The sequence below is a fragment of the Alosa pseudoharengus genome, unplaced genomic scaffold (assembly GCF_046254945.1).
Source record: "Alosa pseudoharengus isolate Yale_2024_CS ecotype anadromous, Long Island Sound unplaced genomic scaffold, YU_APseudo_1.1 YU_APseudo_1.1_scf_1, whole genome shotgun sequence".
NCBI classification, from domain to species: Eukaryota; Metazoa; Chordata; class Actinopteri; order Clupeiformes; family Clupeidae; genus Alosa; species Alosa pseudoharengus.
In genome coordinates this window covers 10,007,505-10,027,626 of record NW_027468564.1, presented here as the reverse complement: position 1 = coordinate 10,027,626, position 20,122 = coordinate 10,007,505, and the positions used below count along the sequence as shown (strand labels likewise).

General features: G+C 41.6%; 1 long non-coding RNA gene across 2 annotated transcripts in view; it reads right to left on the bottom strand.

Annotated features, from left to right (window-relative positions):
• LOC143137667 (uncharacterized) overlaps nt 1–20,122 on the bottom strand; it is a 71,998-nt gene that overhangs the window by 8,961 nt on the left and 42,915 nt on the right. The window lies entirely within an intron of this gene.

Below are 20,122 nucleotides of genomic sequence, written 5' to 3'. Positions count from 1 at the left end.
AGGGATTAGGTGCCTTGCTCAAGGGCACGTCAGCCGTTCCTACTGGTCGGGGTTCGAACCGGCAACCCTCCGGATACAAGTCTGAAGTGCTAACCAGTAGGCCACGGCTGCCCCCACCAGTTAGTTAGTTAGTTAGTTAGTTAGTTAGTTAGTTAGTTAGTGAGTTAGTTAGTTAGTTAGTTAGTTACCAACCATTCATAAGCATTGATATGGAATGGTGTCCTGTTATTCAGAATTAATAGCTACCCCACCAGCCAATCAGAAAAGATTATTTCTTCTCTCCGGGTGATAAATATATATAAAATTGTATTATCATAATATAGTTGATTGTCTGATTTGTGCTGTCTTCATAATCATTTAGCATTAAGCATTATCACCTGCTCATGGCCGATGTCCATCAGCTCAGGCTCCTGTTCACTCTGTAGCAGAAGAAACACATCACAGAAGGTTGTGAAATGTTTTCATTTTGTTGTTATTGTTCATGATTGGACACTAGACTGACCTGCAGCAACTGAGTGGCATCATCAGGAATGCAATGTGTGGCGCTCTCCTCCATGTTGACTATATTGCCAACAGATGCACTCCTCAGCGCTGCGCTGAACTGCTGGCCGTGGGGTGGAGCCGGTGGCCTCCCTTCCCCCTGATGACTTAGAACAGGTTCTGCAAACACAAGCAAGTGGACCATTGTGAACTTGGGAGTGAAGGCATTGTAATGTGAACAGTTCAACAAAGACAAGCTGTGATACCTCTAGGCAGTCCTGATTTAGTGTTGATGTGCAGAGGTATTTCACTCCCTCGCACATCAGCTCCTGATGAAGCTTCAGGAGACTTCGGATGCTCAGCACCAGGCCTGCGTGGCATAGTGGTGCTCTTGTAGATCTTGAGAGAAGGATTGCTCTATCAGATTTAGGCTGGAAACTGTTGTTTACTTGTCAAGAAGATGGCAAACGATGAAGTGTTTAGCAGTCTGTGCTTTTTAGAATGTCTGTGCAGACCCCTCAGACTGACTCTCTGACTTCTCCCTTTTCTACTTCACCAACACTACACTTCACCTTTTGCCGTTACCTGAACTTACCCAAACTTCCAGGTTTTGACCCAAGGAACACAACTCCGGAGGTAGTCCTCCCTGCTGGAATCTGCACTCAGAGGCCTCCTCCACCATTTGGTGTCTTTCATACTCCTGCAGAATCAGTGTCACAACATTTCATATGGTGCTCGGTGAAATTGCCAATGCACACATGAGGGCAGCGCGATACCCATGGTGACCCATTGTAATGGAGATACAGAGTGCCGGAAAAGTGGAGGGCAGAATAATTCAATATAAAGTTCCTTGTGCTTTTTGCAGTAACCTTTTGTTTTCAACAGTATCACATCTTTCTGTCTCAACTCAGAACTCAATCAGCATTTGTGCAAAGAAGTAGTTGAGGTCTCTTGCTAAATGTGTTTACCTTGAGTTGAGCACGCCAAAAAGCCTGTCCATGTCCTCAGCAAACTTGGCAGTATGAAGGGCCTCCTCTGGTAGTAGCTTTTGTACCACCATAGTCTGCATGCCTTGTGGATTTGAAGGGGAGAATGTAATATGATTTGTGATGCCCATATACAGTTGTTATAGTTGCAACATGTTTTAACATGCAACATGTGAATTATTTGACAGTTAATTATATGGTGTTCTTGCAGATAATTTACCAGATGCCACAGAGTGGCTGAGGACCTGAGTGGCTAATTTGACACGCATGTTGGTGAACGGAGGTAGATAGATATGGCATTCGGTCAGTTAGCCTACTGTAAGAACCATAGCGTGGTTTCATCTATGTGATAGCGATCAAGTGTGTAGGCCTACGGTTGATATAGGCCTACATATTCTATGTGATTTACACGTTCAAAAAAACCATGGATAAGCTGAAAGAAACTTTAATTGCATTTTACAGTTTTGCAAAAATAATAAATTAGCTAGTGCAATCATTTCACTATCCTAGTCACTAAGATAGAAATTATTAGGACACGTACTTGCTGTGGAGACGACACACTTTAGGCTATTCAGAAATTATTTGCGAGATCATTGCAGCCTGATTATTAGCCTATATTTAAAGCCTAACATCTCTGGTGTGGTTTTGACAATCAGAAAAGTAATTTTCCTTAGCTATTCTGAAATAGGCTAATAATGTCAAGTGCACTTCTGTGGGGTTAGGGTGGGCGCAGTGGACTCGGAGTGCTGTCGCGGAACATTGGAATTTGTGTCTGCCCAGGACTTTTCTAAAACTTCTCGCCATCACCCGCACACCACACTAAAATTACGTATTTAGCAGTCAAAATCCTAAACGTCCAGGGGAAGGGGGGGGGGGGGGGGGGGGGGTTAGAAATCGTCGGACATCCATTATTTTTGTTATTCAGCACCCCTGGTCAAAAATAGGTTCCCGCGCGCCTGTCATATAGCCTATGCCTTCTGCACTGCCTATCTCACCTATTTGGCTGAGGAGACAAAGTTGCTCTAGGCTACACACTCAAAATAATCACAGAAATGTGTGTGAAATCTGTAATGTGTGCTTCATTAATTTCCCTCCCAAATTGATGTATTTGTTTACAAACACAAGACAGGTTCACAACCAAAATCAATACTACTGATTTTTTTTTTGTGGAGAAGGCAATTACATTTTTATTTATGCAAGGTCCCAAATAGGCTTAGTAATGTATGTTATTATTTATTTATCCATTAACTCATACTCAAAATGTATTCATTTTTGACTCAAAGCCATTCATAGCTAATATCTATGAAACAGTTTTGTGTCACAATGCTATCCTAACTCTCACCACCAGAGGTCCTCATAGAGTTCTGAGGCTTTGAGTACTGAACCTTTTTTTGATACAATTGGATTGAAAGCTTCACTGGTTCAGAAAGCTTCAGTTCACCATCACTACACAGCACTCAAAGAATCCTCCATAGAAATGCATGGAGTTCGTTCTCAACGGCAATATGGCAGTTTTCTACACATATCCCGCCCCTTCCTGTAATGTAAATAACCTTGACAGGGACAACAGGGAGGCGGACATATCCGCACCCTGAAAAAAATCCCTGAAAGAAATAGTGTGATAATGTGTCAATCATAACATTGAAACTACATTTAAAATGCCTGGTCAGAGACCACCAGCAATGCCTTCACTGACCACCAGGTGGGCACTGAAAACCTGTGGTTTATGTGAAGCACATTGAAATACTCATGTGTGTGACATGCACTATATGCATTTCCTTTGCCTGGTTGTCTTGATTATTTTGTCTTCTGTTACTGCATCCTTGTATATTAAGAGTGCCTCTAGGGGTGAGCTGTATACTGCAAAGGCATACCAGTGTAGAGAGTCCTGAAGAGCGCCCCTAGTGGCAAACAGAGAAACTGTAAAGACATGCCAGTGTAGAGAGTGCTGAAGAGTGCCCCTAGTGGCAAACAGGGAAACTGCAAAGGCATGTCATTGTAGAAAGTGCTGAAGCGTGGCCCTAGTGGCAATCAGGGAAACTGCAAAGACATGCCAGTGTAGAGAGTGCTGAAGAGTGCCCCTAGTGGCAAACAGGGAAACTTTAAAGGCAAGTTTATGAAGAGAATAGTCAGGACATCACCTGGTGGTAAATTGTGAGACTGTGTAGCTTTATGAAGACAACAGACTCCACTCCCTACATAAATTTAGCATACATTTTCACCCTCAAACTATAACTATTTCTATTCAATAACAAAATTATTCAATATACTAACCGAGCAATCTTTTAACCACCAAAGACAAGCAATTTCAACTGGACTGGTTAATACGTTTTGGAGTTCAGTCAGAACCACTTGTCAAAGAAATCACTTTTATTTATCATTTGCATTATATTACATTTTACGGTATGGCTCTGTTCTGGGAACCCCCTGCCCTTCCATGTGCAAACATGGAAAGCCTAAGGCAGGGAGAGCAGCAAAGATAAACCCCAATAGCTACAGAATCTACGAAGCGAGTTCTTCTCTCGCTTGGTAGAAGTCCCTGACTTCCTCAGGCACCTTTCCTACATAATCAGGCTACCCATTCCTGATGAAGCCTATGACTGCGTAGCTGCAGTCGTCTGCTGACACTATTGTGGGCTTGTGGGCATCGTAGAAGGACAGTACCAGAGCTGTGGCTAGTGCAGTCATCTGCTGACACTATGGGGGCTTGTGGGGATTGTAGAAGGACAGTACCAGAGGTGTGGCTAGTGCAGTCATCTGCTGACACTATGGTGGGCTTGTGGGCACTGCATATGGCTGGGCATCATCAAGTAGTGCTGTTTAGACTGGCTCAGTTTCCAATAGCTCCATCCAAACACACCACTGACCTCATCCATCCTCTTATTCACTAAACCCATGTTCACTGCTTCCTCGTGGCCTAGTGAGCAGCTTGACCTCACCCATCCTCTTCACTATGTGTGTGTGTGTGTGTGTGTGTGTGTATGTGTGTGCCTGTGTGTGTGTGTCACTACCACATTGTGTACGGGTCAGCCTACAGTGTGTGTGTATGTGTGTGTGTGTGTGTATGTGTGTGTGTGTGTGTGTGTCACTACCACATTGTGTACAGGTCAGCTGTGGGCACTGCATATGGCGTCATCACGTACGGTATGTCCTCCTGTATGAGTCTCCTCCAAGTCCCCCCCCCCCCCCACCATCACCCAACCTCTCCTTTGCCCTTTGACAATCAGTCGTGACATTGTTTGTCGGGAGACTTACTGTAAGGCCTTACAGAGACAGACATGCAGATAGATGCATTGCACACTCACAAACACTGACCTCATGCCACAGTATGCACACACCACAACAGAGGCAATTGTACAGTCCATGTGTCCTCATTATCCTCCCTGTCAACTGCTCCCAGGAAGTAGTATGTCTGTTCAGGCTGATCGCTTGTGACACTTCTCTCACTGCTTTAGAATGACGTTTACGCCCCCCACACACACACACACACCACACACACACACACACCACACACACGCCCACACACACACTCTCTCTCTCTCACACACACACACACTCAGGCAAAATACTAATCTGATCTGGAGGAGGCCTACTACGTTTATGCAGCCTGGCAATGTCACAGCTTTAATACATCTGGGCCCAGGGGCCCAAAAGATCATAATCCGTCCATGCCAAAGGTTCAGTCCCAAACACCAACAGCACCTGCACCATGTTACTGTGAGAGGGAATGTGATCTGTATACCCAAAGGTTCAGTCCCAAACACCAACTGCACCTGCACCATGTTACTGTGAGAGTCAATGTGATCTGTATACCCAAAGGTTCAGTCCCAAACACCAACAGCACCTGCACCATGTTACTGTGAGAGGGAATGTGATCTGTATACCCAAAGGTTCAGTCCCAAACACCAACAGCACCTACACCATGTTACTGTGAGAGTGAATGTGATCTGTATACCCAAAGGTTCAGTCCCAAACACCAACAGCACCTGCACCATGTTACTGTGAGAGGGAATGTGATCTCTATACCCAAAGGTTCAGTCCCAAACACCAACAGCACCTACACCATGTTACTGTGTCTTTAAGCAAATGATCTTGAGGCTGACGGATGGACTTTAGCTCTCTAGTTATCTAAGCTGTAAACTTTTTACAACGGCTCGTTACAGGAACACAATGTTCACTCTGAAACAGTACAGGTGAAAACAAATCTAAGCACGTTCTGGTTCAAATGACCACAAGGTAAGTGTGTTTACTTGTTTACTTTGTATAGGAATTTATATGTTTTGGAGTGTGTAGATACCATCTTTTTTTCTGTCGTTTTGTGATATACTAGAGTCTAAACTGTAACACCAAAGAAAGGTCTTCTCAAAGATCGTAGGCTATCCAGGAAGAAGCTCTCAGCCAGGAATCAGCATATCAGAGTGAGATATTACTGTAAGGCTGGCCAACATCATCGTCTCTGACCCCAGCATTCTCCTACATAGTGGATACAAATCGTTAGTGTCAAAACAGAGTAAGATGGTTCCAGGATTAAACAGAGTTAGAGTGAAGAGCTATCTGTGCAACATCAATATCATCAAATTTAATGAAAAATATGAGAATTAAGAAATATAATCATATTATTAATACTGTCAGCCGTATAAAGAAATGCTGTCAAGATAGATTTATGAGGTCAACGCTGTGTGCCTGGAGGAGTGAACATGGTAGATTTATGAGGCCAGTTAACATGGCTCTGGTTAGTTAGAAATGAAAGAAATATAAATAAGAGTTAAGGTTTATTAAGAAGTTACAGTGACCCTTATGATTAAGGCCATTCCCAAGGCTAACACAGGGCTATTCTTGAATTTCCCCTTGGGGATCAATAAAGTATCTATCTGTCTATCTATTCTCCAAGTGCATACTGTGTTGAGGTCAATTCTGTGTGTTTGTGGGAGTTTATTTAATATTACCAGAGGAGAGGAGGGCTGACTGCAGGTGAGTTTACTGTAACCAGTGCTCAAAACCAAACACTGCTCTCAGATCATAAACAAAGCAATCAAAATGATATACACTATCAAGCAGTCAGTAAACAATACACCAAAAAATAGAAAATACATTGTTCAAAACATATAATTCTCAGGGAGAAGTACAATTTTAATCTTAAAACAAATTTCATATTTTTCAAATTTCAGTCACGGTATCTATACTTATACTTAAATATAAAATTGCATATATTTGGAATATATAAACACATATATTATATATTCATGTTCAATATATTGCAATATATTGAAATCAGCCATATATTACAATATATTGCATGAATACATAATATATTGTATCATATATGCATCATCAATATATTATTCATGTATTGCCAATATATTATACATTGGGAAATGTAGTGGAAAATAATATATTACAATATATTACAATATATTTCAAGTAATATATTGGTAAATACATTTTCCTTTAGTAAGGGAGGTAAGGACGTCGTGGCAACATTACTCATGGTACATAATGGCAACATCATCAGCTGACCTGATCACGATGTTGTGCCAACATCACTCACAATACTACATCGGCTGACGTCGCAGGAACGTTTCTCTGTGAAGCCCATTGTAGCACACCACACATTTGTTTTTGAAGATACTTCTGCTACTATGTGATACTGATCCTGCAGCTAGTGCAGTTCCATAACTGATAGAGAGTCCTGCTGGTGCTGTTGTCTACCAGCACAATCTCCTTCCCGACTCTCTCATGAGCACAGAACTCACTGACATAGACTATGTGAGTCACCACCTCTCTCCTCTCCTGCTACCAGATAAACTCCCACAGACACACAGCACTGACCTCAGCACAGTATGAGTCACCATGCTGACCTGCAGTCACCACCTCTCCTCTGGTAATATTAAATAAACTCCCACAGACACACAGCACTGACCTCAGCACAGTATGAGTCACCATACAAAATGGTCTTGAGATGTGCTTTGAAGAAAGGAAGGGAAGGACAGTCACAGAGAGGTTGGGGGAGGAGCTCCAGAGTTATGGGGCCAAGGCACTGAATGACCTGCCACCCAGAGTGGAGAGTGCCTGTGTTGAGTTTGAGAAAATTGTTTTGCATCCATAACTTTAAGTCAGAAAGGCAGTCAGTGAGGGAGTGTGGTGGGGGTCAGAGGGAGAGAGAGGGGTAAGATAAGATACGGTAAGATAACAAGGTATGGGAAACCATATAGGCTGTTACACACTTGTGTGGATCTGAAAGGACTTGTCCGTGTAAACCACACCTTATTCAGAATATACCTCAAGCAGAATATGGACTTTGCACAGAATACGGTGTGCAAGTAAATGTAATCATTAACAATAACAACTCGATAAGTTGCAGGCTTTTCAAACAGTCTTAAAAGCAGGACTCCTCGATGTGCAAAAAAGTAGCGCTGTCAAGCCCTGAAACACTCTTTTTTTTCTGTAAGGAGTCAGTATGATGTTGATGTGGCCTATAAGCCTTTCCTAATCAACTATTTCTCAGTATTCAATAAACAGGTATTAATATTGTGCAATTCATGGGATTCCCTCAAGTCTTTCAGTAGAATAATGAAGGAAGCACAAAGGCAAATGAGGAACATTAGAATGAAATGAGACATTGTGGAAATTCATAGATAGATAGATAGATAGATAGATAGGTAAATAGATAGATAGATAGATAGATAGATAGATAGATAGATAGATAGATAGATAGAGATAGATAGATAGATGGATACTTTATTGATCCAAGGGTAAATTCAAGGGTCTCAGTAGCATACAGACATCACACACAACATGCGCTTACAGCAGAAATGATAAGAATAAGTATAAACATATAACCAAACTCCACTGTACAATAGAGACAGTAGAAGATAAGAAAAACTAACAAAACGAAATACTAAATATACTATATAAATTAAATAATAATAAAAATCCACAGTGTGCTTGAGGGTGATCAAGCATGAGACGCTTGCAGTGTGTGCATGGTAAGGTGCTCAAGAGAGTGAGTGTCATGGTGAAGGTGGAAAAAATAGTCCAACAGTAGTCCAACAGTGCAACAGTGCAAGAATAAGGTCTAGAGACCAGCATGAATAATATGGACAAATAGGAGAGTAAAGTATAATGTAGACAAGATAATATAAAAAAAACTATGTCAGTGCAAGAACAGGTTGAGGTAATAGGGTTACAGCCATTCAGTATTCAGTATTGTAGGCAGAATTGTAGCAGTATACAGCCATTCAGTATTGTAGCAGAAGTCATTGGTCATGTGTGCTAATATAGCATGAAAAACAGTGTAGCAGTAAAACAGTAGTAAAAACATTAGGCTGTGGACATTAGTAAAACAGTAGTAAAACAGTAGTAAAGCAGTAGTGGGCAGTCAGTACTCAAACATGGAGAGGCAGACAGACTAAGCAGAGAAGTCCATCTCTCCTCTTCCCTTTAGTGAAGCATTGAACAGTTCAATGGCCCTGGGGACAAATGACTTCCTCAGCCTTTCGGTTGTGCTTGGCAGTGAGCGAAGTCTCCAGCTGATCAAGCTCTTTTGCTTTTTGATAGTGCTGTAGAGTGGATGACATTCATTGTCCAAGATGTTGATCAGTTTGTTCAGGGTCCTTTTGTCAGATATCGAAGTGATGCACTCCAGTTCAGCTCCCACTACAGAGCCAGCTTTCCTTACCAGCTTGTCAAGTCGCCCAGCATCCTTCTTCTTTGTGCTTCCTCCCCAGCATACCACTGCATAGAAGAGGATGCTGGCAACAACAGACTGGTAGAACATCCTGAGGAGCTTGCTGCACACATTGAAGGACCGCAGCCTCCTCAGAAAGTACAGCCTGCTCTGCCCTTTCTTGTAGAGTGCGTCAGTGTAGGCTGACCAGTCCAGTTTATGGTCCAGGTGGAGACCCAGATACTTGTAGGTGCTTACCACCTCCACATTGACCCCATCAATGGAGACTGGTAGCAGAGCGTGCTTAGACCTGCGGAAATCCACCACCATCTCCTTGGTCTTTGAAGTGTTGAGTTGAAGGTGATTGAGTTTGCACCATTGCACAAAGTCCTCCACCAGGCTCCTGTACTCCTCCTCTTGCTCGTCCCTGATACACCCCACAATTGCAGTATTGTCAGAAAACTTCTGCATGTGGCATGACTCGGTATAACTGAATAAATTAAAAAAAAATTAGACCAATAAATATTGAGGCATATGTCGTCAAGCCACCAGCGGACCGTCATAAACTCAGCTTCCTATAAATACAATATGCATTTTTCTTTTTAATTATTATAACAAGTGTAGTTATTTTGACATAATAAGAGAACACTGGCCTGGGGCCTTCATCCATTGCTCTCAACCACCCTTTTTCAGTCATAATTCATCTACGAAAGAATCTATGTAGATTCACTTATTTAAACTGCAAAAATAGCACAAAGAGAGATCTATCAGGATACTCTCCCTGTCACCTCGGCTCTTTTTTTCTCTCAGCGGTGAATAAATGAACACCTCAATGAATCCCTGTGGCTTTGGATACAAGCTTGGACGTTTGGCTTCTTCTGTTTTGGTCCGGTCATGTAATTTTGTACTTAGCCTATTCTACCAAAGAAACAATACCCGACTTACTGAAGTAGACCTACTGTACAATGACATTTTTTCATGCAATGTTGCACTTATTCTACCAAAGAAAAACACCACATGCTGAAATAAAGATAGAACTGCACTGCTGTATGCAAAGAATCGCGTCTCTGTCATTCTGACCACAGACGCCTAACTGACTGACGCTCACTGTGAGATTGAAAGTGAAAGGTTGTAAATCGCCATCTTAGACTGCGTTCAGACGTGTAGCGGACATGGTTTGTTGGATGTTGACGTCTTGGAAACTTGATATTGCACCATAGGAACCTATCTCGTGGTGAGTAGACCTACAATACTGTTTGTTTGTCCTGCTTCGTTAAATTGACTAATAATTAGGAGGGACTGAGGGAAAGCCTATGCTACTGCCTCACCCACAGGCTAATTTAGGCTACATTTTTCTTAGTTGTTCAGTAGCCTAACGGGAAAGAAAGAAGTGAATGGGGGAAATGAAACGGAACAGTGTTATCAAGTGCACAATAAGCTACTCTGTATTAAGCAGGCTGCTTTGTTTTCACGATTTTTTGTTGGAAGCTTTTGCATTTGTCCCGGTCGACATCTGAGAGGAGTATATATGTCTATGGCGCAATAATCGTGCCAAAAATCTTCCGACCGTCCATCTGATCAACCAAACGATCGACCAACCAAACGTCATACCACCCGCCTTACTTACATGTATCAGAATAATTGCCTTTTTATATGCAGCCTACACATAGCCTACCTAGCCTACATGAACTTACATGTATCCAACATGTGCCCAGAATTGGTGCCACATGTACTTATTCTGTTGGAACATGGTGTTGGGACATCAATACATGTAGGAAAACTGTACAATGTTGAAACTTCATAAAATGAACATTGATTAGCCTATTTGTGTCATTATCCATGACAAGCTACTGCTATTGTTGCTTAAAACTATTATATGTAATAACCATCTGCAAAACAGGACTATAACCAATTATCTGCGATATATCAGAAATGCCATAGGCTGGCCTTACCACATTTTCTCTTTTTTACATCAATATGTTATGGAAGCATATGAGCCCACTTTAAATCATCTCCAAATATGTGATTATGTATCCTAGCCTATAGGGTAAGTTTAACAACGTTTTCTGGACAAATGTATCCCTCGGACTGCAATTGGAATAGATTTTGCTGTGCTGTACTGTAAAAGTAGGCCTACAGCCATTTCTTAGAGTGGCTTGAGATTAACATAGCCTAAATACTGTAATGTTGCCACTAATAAAGATATGTTTATTAAGTATGGTAACAAATGAAAAGTGTTTTGAGCTGAAATTACATGAAGGCTAGACTATTTGTTGTGGACTGCCTGGACCTTTGAGCAAAACATCAGCAGACAGAGATGCCCTCAGTGTCTAACAATGCAGTGTCATTCCCACACTATATATGTCTGGCTGCATTTTAAGTAGCAACTTGACATATTTGTAATGGTGTAATGGTTCACTTTTGTGTAGCTGAGGCCCTAGATCTGTCTAGACCTCTTCAAAATGATTGTCTAATTTTAAGAAGACACAAGACACCTGGTTTGTAAAACACATGTGTGAATGACAACGTCAACATTGCGCATCTCACATGCTTGTGTGTCCGCTCACCAACAACAAAAAATCGCTTTGAATTTTCTTAATAAGGTAGCATGACAAAACACACGCGTCATCCGTAATAGGCTACTTGGGGCTGGTAATGTAGCATCTGCTTTTCAGTTCAATGCTCCCTCCAAAAATGATCAAAGACTTCTCATCATACAGATTTGTAATTTGGATCTTTGTGTGTGTGTGTGTGTGTGTGTGTGTGTGTGTGTGAGTGTGTGTGTGTGTTGAATAATGGTACATATTTCTTGTATAACCGTGATATTGATGATATAGTCAATATTTTTGGGCATATGGCAGGCTGGAGTTATTTTTACTTTTTTTACTGAAGAGAAAAAACGTGCGCTTGTGCAGATGGCTGTGGTTTTCCTGTGGACCTGAAAGTTGTAGCCTACGTGACAAATGACATGTGGCCTACTTGACAAATTAACCTTTACCAGGGGTTGTGGAGGTTGCTGTAGGCCTATGTCATGATAATTTATTTGCATTGTAAGAATTTCAACTATATTGTATAATTGTGATTTTTATGGTATAGTTGATGATGTTTTGGGGCATTTGGTAGGCTAGTATGTGAGAGCATTTCCAACATCTTTTAATCGTTTTTTTGACTCAGAGAAATGTAACGTGCTAAAGCAAATGTCTGTGGTTTTCCTGTGGACCTGAAAGATGTAGCCTACGTGACAAATGACATGTAGCCTGTGACAAAATAACTTTGCAGGAAGAGAATTGTTAAGAACCTTGTAGCTGATGATTTACCTAGCAACATGTGATGTAATTGAACTAATTAGCTGTGTCTCTTTGGAGAGTAACAGCTCCATGCTTATGCCTCCAGACCTGAGTAGTGATCCAACTCACACTGATCCACAGTGAGTGGACATTGCATCGTTTTTTTATTGCATTGAATTCCATTGTTTTCGGGTAGATTGAAGCTAAAAAAAATGGCGAAACAAATGTTTTCGACTAAGCAAGTGTTGGTTCAGCTAGGGGTATATGCCGATTCTGATTCTGAAGGTGAAAATCTACCTTTAGGGAATGACGATCGGCCAAGGGCAAATAATGACGGCGCGACCGGCAATGCTGCCATGCGTTGTGACGAAAGTGTACACCAAGCACAACACGATGTTTTCGTTTTTACCCTTTGCCCAATAGAGGTGGGGGTGACAGGGGTAATCGTGGTCGTAGTGTCAGTAGGAGAGCATGTGTACGTGGTAGAGGCAGCAGGGGTGGTCAAAATATGGCTGGGATTTCACGTGATAGAGACAGGGGTGGTCAAAATAGGGCTGGGATTTCACATGGTAGAGGCATCAGGGGTGGGCAAATTAGTGACGATAGTGATGGTTGGATTAATTTGGGAAATGAGGAGGTGTTTCAGGAATGGATCAAGCCCTTTGATGAGCCTGTTGGATATCAAGGAGTCAGAAATGTATCCAATGATAACCCCCCTAGATTTTCTGTCCCTGTTTCTGACAGATGATTTCTGGAACCTAATAACAATTGAAACAAACAGGTATGCCAATCAGTACTTGGACTCTCAACAGCTAAAACTCCAATCCAGGTTTCATGGGTGGTATGATGTTTCTGTCCCTGAGATGAAGGCCTTCCTGTCACTGCATTTGTGCATGGGACTGGTAGAAAAATCCGCGATAGAGGATTATTGGGCAGAATTTTGGCCAACTTATACACCTGGCTTTGGGACGATAATGACAAGGAACAGATTTGAAATGATCCTGTCTTTCCTCCATTTTGCTGACAACAGAGAGTATGTTGGGCGGGGTCAACCAGGTCATGATAGACTGTTCAAGGTGCGTCCCATAATAAACCTGATCATTCCACGCTTTTCAGCTGTTTATGGTCCACACAAAGAACTCTTTCTAGATGAGATGACCATAGCGTTCAAGGGAAGGTCAACGTTGAGACAGTACAACCCCAATAAGCCAGGCAAATATGGCTTCAAAGCATTTGTTTTGAGTGAGTCCGGCTCTGGTTATGTTTTGCAATGGTCCATGTACACTGGACACAATTCAGATGATGACGTTGATCGATCATTTAGGTGCCACCCACCTTATTGTTCGTCAACTTATGGCCCCATACTCAGGGAAAGGGCATGCAGTGTACATGGACAGTTACTACACATCACCAGCCATAGCAAACTAAATAGCAGAGAATGACACAGGTTTGTGTGGGACAGTGAGCAGCAACAGGCGTGAAACCATCTGAGTTGCCTATGAAAAAAGGAGATGACCCTGTGTTCATGAGACATGGCAAACTGTTGGCTTGTGCGTGGCATGACACAAAACGTCTCACTATGCTGTCGTCTTTGCATGGGAACTCGTGTGTTCAGAAAAGAATTAGGACTAAACACACAGCAACAGGTTTCCGAGACATAAACAGACCTGTGTGTGTGGACAGGTACAACAACTTTATGGGTGGAGTAGATACAGCTGATCAGAGGATGAAAACCTACCTCTTTCCACACCGATCTAGGAAATGGTACAACCGCATCTTCAATGCGGTTCTAAGCATCAGTGTGGTCAACTCCCACATAATTTACAGCAGGTGTACTCCTGGTCCACACAAGCCACTGAAGGCCTTCATTCAGGATATCATTACTGCTTTACTAGAGGGGTATTCAAAAAAGGAAAGCAAAAAAGGAGGAAGGCCTTCAGCACAGGGGGTAGAAATGCCATTGAGGCTAACGGAACGACACTGGCTCCAAGATACTGTTGACCGCCCAGATTGTGCAGTTTGCTCAGATCGCACCCGCCCTAAAGGTCGCCACCAGACAAAGTACAGGTGCAGTCAGTGTGGGATAGGTCTGTGTGCTGTGCCTTGCAATGAGTGGTACCACACTCTAAAGAACTACAAACAATGTCACCTGGATAGATAGATTGGTTTCTGCAACAAAAACACTTTTACTATTACTAGTTCTGGTATAGCTTTTAGTGTTACTTCACTACTTTTGGTTTACATTTTCCTGTTTACCTGTTCATTTGTTATGTGGATAAAAAAAAAGTTCAAATATGTATAAGTTGCGTAATTATACTGTATATAGCCGCCAGAGCCGCCCAGTGTTGTCAGATTAGATGAGTAAATTTACTCCCCTCAAAAACTTTGGGTCATGCTCAACATTTTTCTAATATACATTAGGCCTTTATCTCTAATCACTTTCAAGCCACAGCCTCTTGAAATCGTGATGTCAAAATCATCATTGTTTGAGGAAAAAAAAAAAAAAAAAAAAAAAAAACCTCTGTTATGGTACAGCAGTAGCTATAGTTATAGTCCACTACTGTTGGTTTACTTGTTCCTGTTTCCTTGTTCAGCTGTTATGTAGATAAAATGTAAAAGAAAACACAAAAAAATATGTTTAGTGTCTGCTAAATTCCAAAACCATAACCATAACATTCTATGTGGCCGCCGCCCAGTGATGTCATAATATGCTAATTAGATGTGTACATTTACTCCCCTCATAAACTTTGGGTCATACTCAACATTTTTCTCATTTACATTTTCCCTATATTTCAAATCACTTTGAAGCCACAGCGATTTGAAATCTTGATGTCAAAATCCAGTGTTTTTTTAAAAAAAACCTGGCGGTTAAAGGGTTAACAATAAGCAAAAACTATCTCCGAAGAGCTATATCTACTGACAAGGTAATGTTTCACGATTCTCAAAAGATTTGAAAGTTGCATTGCTGGTTTTCTCGGTAGGGACTTGCTATGTCTACTGTATGCTATGCTAGGTGAACAATTTGCGTATTACAAGTTTGTTTACAATCAAATTGGCCTCATAAAGATTAGAATCTTGCATAGTGTGCCTTTAATAGTCCAACGCACACACGTTACTTCAAAAGGACACGGTCATTCTAAAGAGTATCGATACTAATAAAATTAGGCATCGTGACATTTTTAATTTCAGGGTATTGCGATACTTTTGTAGTATCGGTTCACCGTATAACACTATCATTGGTGTACATTTTTTTAAGTTCTCCTCTAGTAGCTAAAGGATCAGGCTGCTACCTCGGTCGATGTCACAGGAAGTGACTTTTTCAAGCAAAGAACACAAAGTGCTTTGCAGACAAACAAGCCAAACAAACAGATACTAGATGGAGCAGCGTGACTCGCCAGCACCCGCAACCTAGTACAGACATTAAGACATAAATAAACAAACACATAAACAAGGAAAAATCCCTGTGTTAGTCCATTTCGCCTTAGTTACCCGGCAGCCAGAACGAGGCTACAGGGTACACTTGCCATTACACCTCAGTCCAGCAGATGGTGGTGATGCACTTAATTTGCAAACTGCCAAAAAAACCTCACAGAAATAGAAGAAGGGTTCGCTGGCTCCTTCTTCTTCTTCAAGTTTTTTTTTTGCAGTTTGCAAACAGAGTGCATTGGTCTAACTGACTGCAAACAGAGGCAAATTGGTTTGACTGACTGAAAAAAGCAAAGAGCTAATGTGCTTAACAGACAAGCAAGCAAAACAAACGGATACCAGGCGGAGCATCGTGACTCGCCAGTGCACCCGTAACCTACAGTAGCACAGACATGAAGACATCGTGACTCGCCAGTGTACCAGTAACCTACAGTAGCACAGACATGAAGACATCGTGGCTCGCCAGTGCACCCGTAACCTACAGTAGCACAGACATGAAGACATCGTGACTCGCCAGTGCACCCGTAACCTACAGTAGCTCAGACATGAAGACATCGTGACTCGCCAGTGTACCAGTAACCTACAGTAGCACAGACATGAAGACATCGTGACTCGCCAGTGCACCCGTAACCTACAGTAGCACAGACATGAAGACATCGTGACTCGCCAGTGTACCCGTAACCTACAGTAGCACAGACATGAAGACATCGTGACTCGCCAGTGTACCCGTAACCTACAGTAGCACAGACATGAAGACATCGTGACTCGCCAGTGTACCAGTAACCTACAGTAGCACAGACATGAAGACATCGTGACTCGCCAGTGTACCAGTAACCTACAGTAGCACAGACATGAAGACATCGTGACTCGCCAGTGTACCCGTAACCTACAGTAGCACAGACATGAAGACATCGTGACTCGCCAGTGTACCAGTAACCTACAGTAGCACAGACATGAAGACATCGTGACTCGCCAGTGCACCCGTAACCTACAGTAGCACAGACATTAGGCTAACCTAGCTAAGACATGAAGACATAAATAAATAAACAAACAAATAAACATGTAAAAATCCCTGTGTTGGGTTTAACTGACTGAAAAATGTGTGAAGAATGGAAATTCATGTACATTCTATTAATCACAGCAACTACCTCTAATATGGAAAGCTCATGTGATATGAGTGTGATATCTGTATGACGAGTACTCAATAAATTTAACTGAGGAGAAGGGGTGTGAATTCAGACGCAATTTGCATCTGTCGGCCACTAAGGGCTAACACTAAGAAATGAACACTGGAAATGTTGCTGTGCCTTTTATGCCTATTATCAAAAGATAAAACCTTGCAAGTGTATGTGTTATGTGTTTGTGCATATTTAGCTGTTTCTTTGACTATGCACTATGGATATGTGTTGTGTTCTCTACAAAAACATTTACTGAACTAGCACTCTCTAATGAATAAACAAAATGGTCAGTTGGTTATAGTCATTGCTTTTTGTGTGCTGATTATTTGTGCATTTCCAGCATAACGTTTCCTGTCTGCTGTTCTGGTCTCACAAAACCAGAATGAGTTTAGAGGAGGCTGAAAGAACACAGTAAGATACTCTGACAAGAGTCTGCACTACCCAACCGTGTGACCATGGAGAAGAACAAGGACATGGATGATGCATTGGATGACTCTTTTAACAAGCTCAACATATCAACACGGACCAGAGCAGGGTGAGTGTAGAAAGCATGAACTCACCAAGTTTGTGTGTGTGTCTGTGATACACACATATACATTACACACCACCAGTCTTAGACCACAGAGGTCGGTCAATGTGCTTTTCCTAAAAAAAAGCAAACAGGAATAGCAAATAAAAGCATAGGAGGGAAATAGTCAAAGAAAACAAAAACAAAATTAAAAAAAGAAAACATAAAAACAGACAGGGTAAAACAATTAAAAAATGGGGCATGCCCTGTCAAAATGAGTCCAGTCCAGAAATCCATTTCGAGATATAGCGATTTGAATGCAGAGAGGGTCGAAAAATGACTAAAATATGTATTTTCTAATTTCACCACAAACACAACCTCTTATCTATCACTCCAAGGTTTCCCGCAGCACTTTGTAGCTAAGGCGACCACCTTAGTAACACACGCCTGCCTCCTTAACTACGTTGTCAAAAAAAATGTATAGCCTAGTTATATGAGCGATATCCACTGTGTTACTCTAGGCCTACTGTTTTCTCCCTTTCATTCCATACCGTGACCAACGTCAATCTTCCTTCTCTGCAGAACGCATAAAAAATAATAAAAAACGTGCACAGGGCTTTATTTGGGGCAGGCTTGTAATCGAGACAGGCCTTTATTTCTGCATTTTATCGTTTCGTTTGGAGCGACATACCGGTGGTATACTGTAGGCTATCAAAAGCATACAATTTTCGGTTTGGGATTTATTTTACGTTTGGACTGATTATATTGCTAAATGTTGGGACTGATAGGCACTAAAATCTGTGGGGTATTTGATGGTTCACTATAAGTTTCATGTAGTTGAAAGAGTGTCGGGATTTCCACCCACTGTGTTATTGCGAGACAGGCAGTCGCTTTCAGTCATCGAACGTGCGCTGCTGTAATAGAAACCTTATTGCGTAGCCAAGTAGGCCTACGGTAGCCTAAATTTACTTATTTTTTAATTATGCATGATTTACTTATTTATCTAGTGGTTGAATGTCATCGTGTGTTCAAAATTAATCCAAGACAACTGGTGTGAGACTGCAGCTTTATTCACGACACCATGAAATGTCAAAGTAACAAGCCCACCCATCTGTGGGTGAAGGCAACTCTTACACCCTTAACACACACCCACGGTTGTCACCCACCAGTGATCACCTAACCATCTGTTTTTTTTAACAGAGTTAAGAAATGTTTACCACCCCTCATCCTTAGGGTCACCCCTAGTTTGGTGACACAGGGTTATCTTAGCTTTCCTAAGTCAAAACATTCCAACATAGGGGTTTCAGATGGCACAAGACTCAGAGTAAGAGGATGGTAATTAGATTTCACTACATGTATGTTAGGTATACTAAACATTCAATGAGAGACATATATCGCGCTATCTATCATCGCTCGCCAGACATTCTAATTCAAATTTGTAAATCTTAAGTATAAAATAATCTTAACTTCATTCACTCTCTGTGTATACGTAGATCAAGACAGACTTGCTTGCGGCATAAAAGCATAAATGGTCCACACTTGTTGAGTGCAATTATCAAAGGGCCCTTGAATTGTTCTTTTTTAAACCAAGAAGGATGCCTGTAGCGATGCTGTCAGCTCTGCCATAAGCAGTGACTGTCATCACCTTTACACATTTTGAAAATGTTGTTTTGCACTTTCTTTTGCACTTCAGTGTTGTATAGTTTGTATAAGCTACTGTTTGTTAAAATTGCACACATTAATTCACTGTTCTTATTTGTAAATATTTGTATAGTGTTGTATAGTTTGTATGGTTAAGTCTTTAGTGTATCGCACACACAATACCCCACCCCCGCAAACCCCACCCTACCATCTTGACTAACCAATTTTCTGCGGGAAACCCTGCACTCATTGAAATAGGCCAAATGTGTAGGCTGCACATTAAAGTTTGGATAAAAAAGTTGACATTTTTTGTTCCTTGTTCAGATGCTTGCTGTACGTGAGAACAGGAAAGTTTCCGTTTTCTTTGGTCTGTTAACTTTGTGTTTTGGCTTTTGACCTCTTCAAGAAGTCATCATAAATAGGCTATCCACTTGTAATTATTCTGAAGAAGTTTAATTTTTTAGCCAAGAGATTCAGCAGAAGAAACAGCCACCTAAACAGTTGTTGCTGACCAGATTTCTTGCGGAGATTGCACCCGATTGGTCCGATTCAATTGGTTTTGGAGTTGGCAGCCTATTTAAAAACAAAAACATTATGCATTAAGCATTAGGCTATTGTTGTCCTTGTCATCTTCAGAAGTTGATTGAACATTATAGATTACCTCACAAGCTATGAATGCCTCACGAGTTTTACCGCCTGCGTGAATGGAGCATTTAGAAGCTGCGCTGTGTAGTTAGGATCTTTCGGATAAAACAATAGAGATTCTGAATGTTGCCAGCCGGTTCAGTTGAAATGACAGGTAGGCCTACATCTTCACCAGCATCTGACCACGTCCCATCTGATTGCTCGTCTTGTTTGCTGTTGCTGGCGCTGTCAATCTCTGTTGTCCATTCTCCAAAGAAATCCGTAGCCAAAGATCATTTACACTTCACAAACTTTAAAGCTGATTT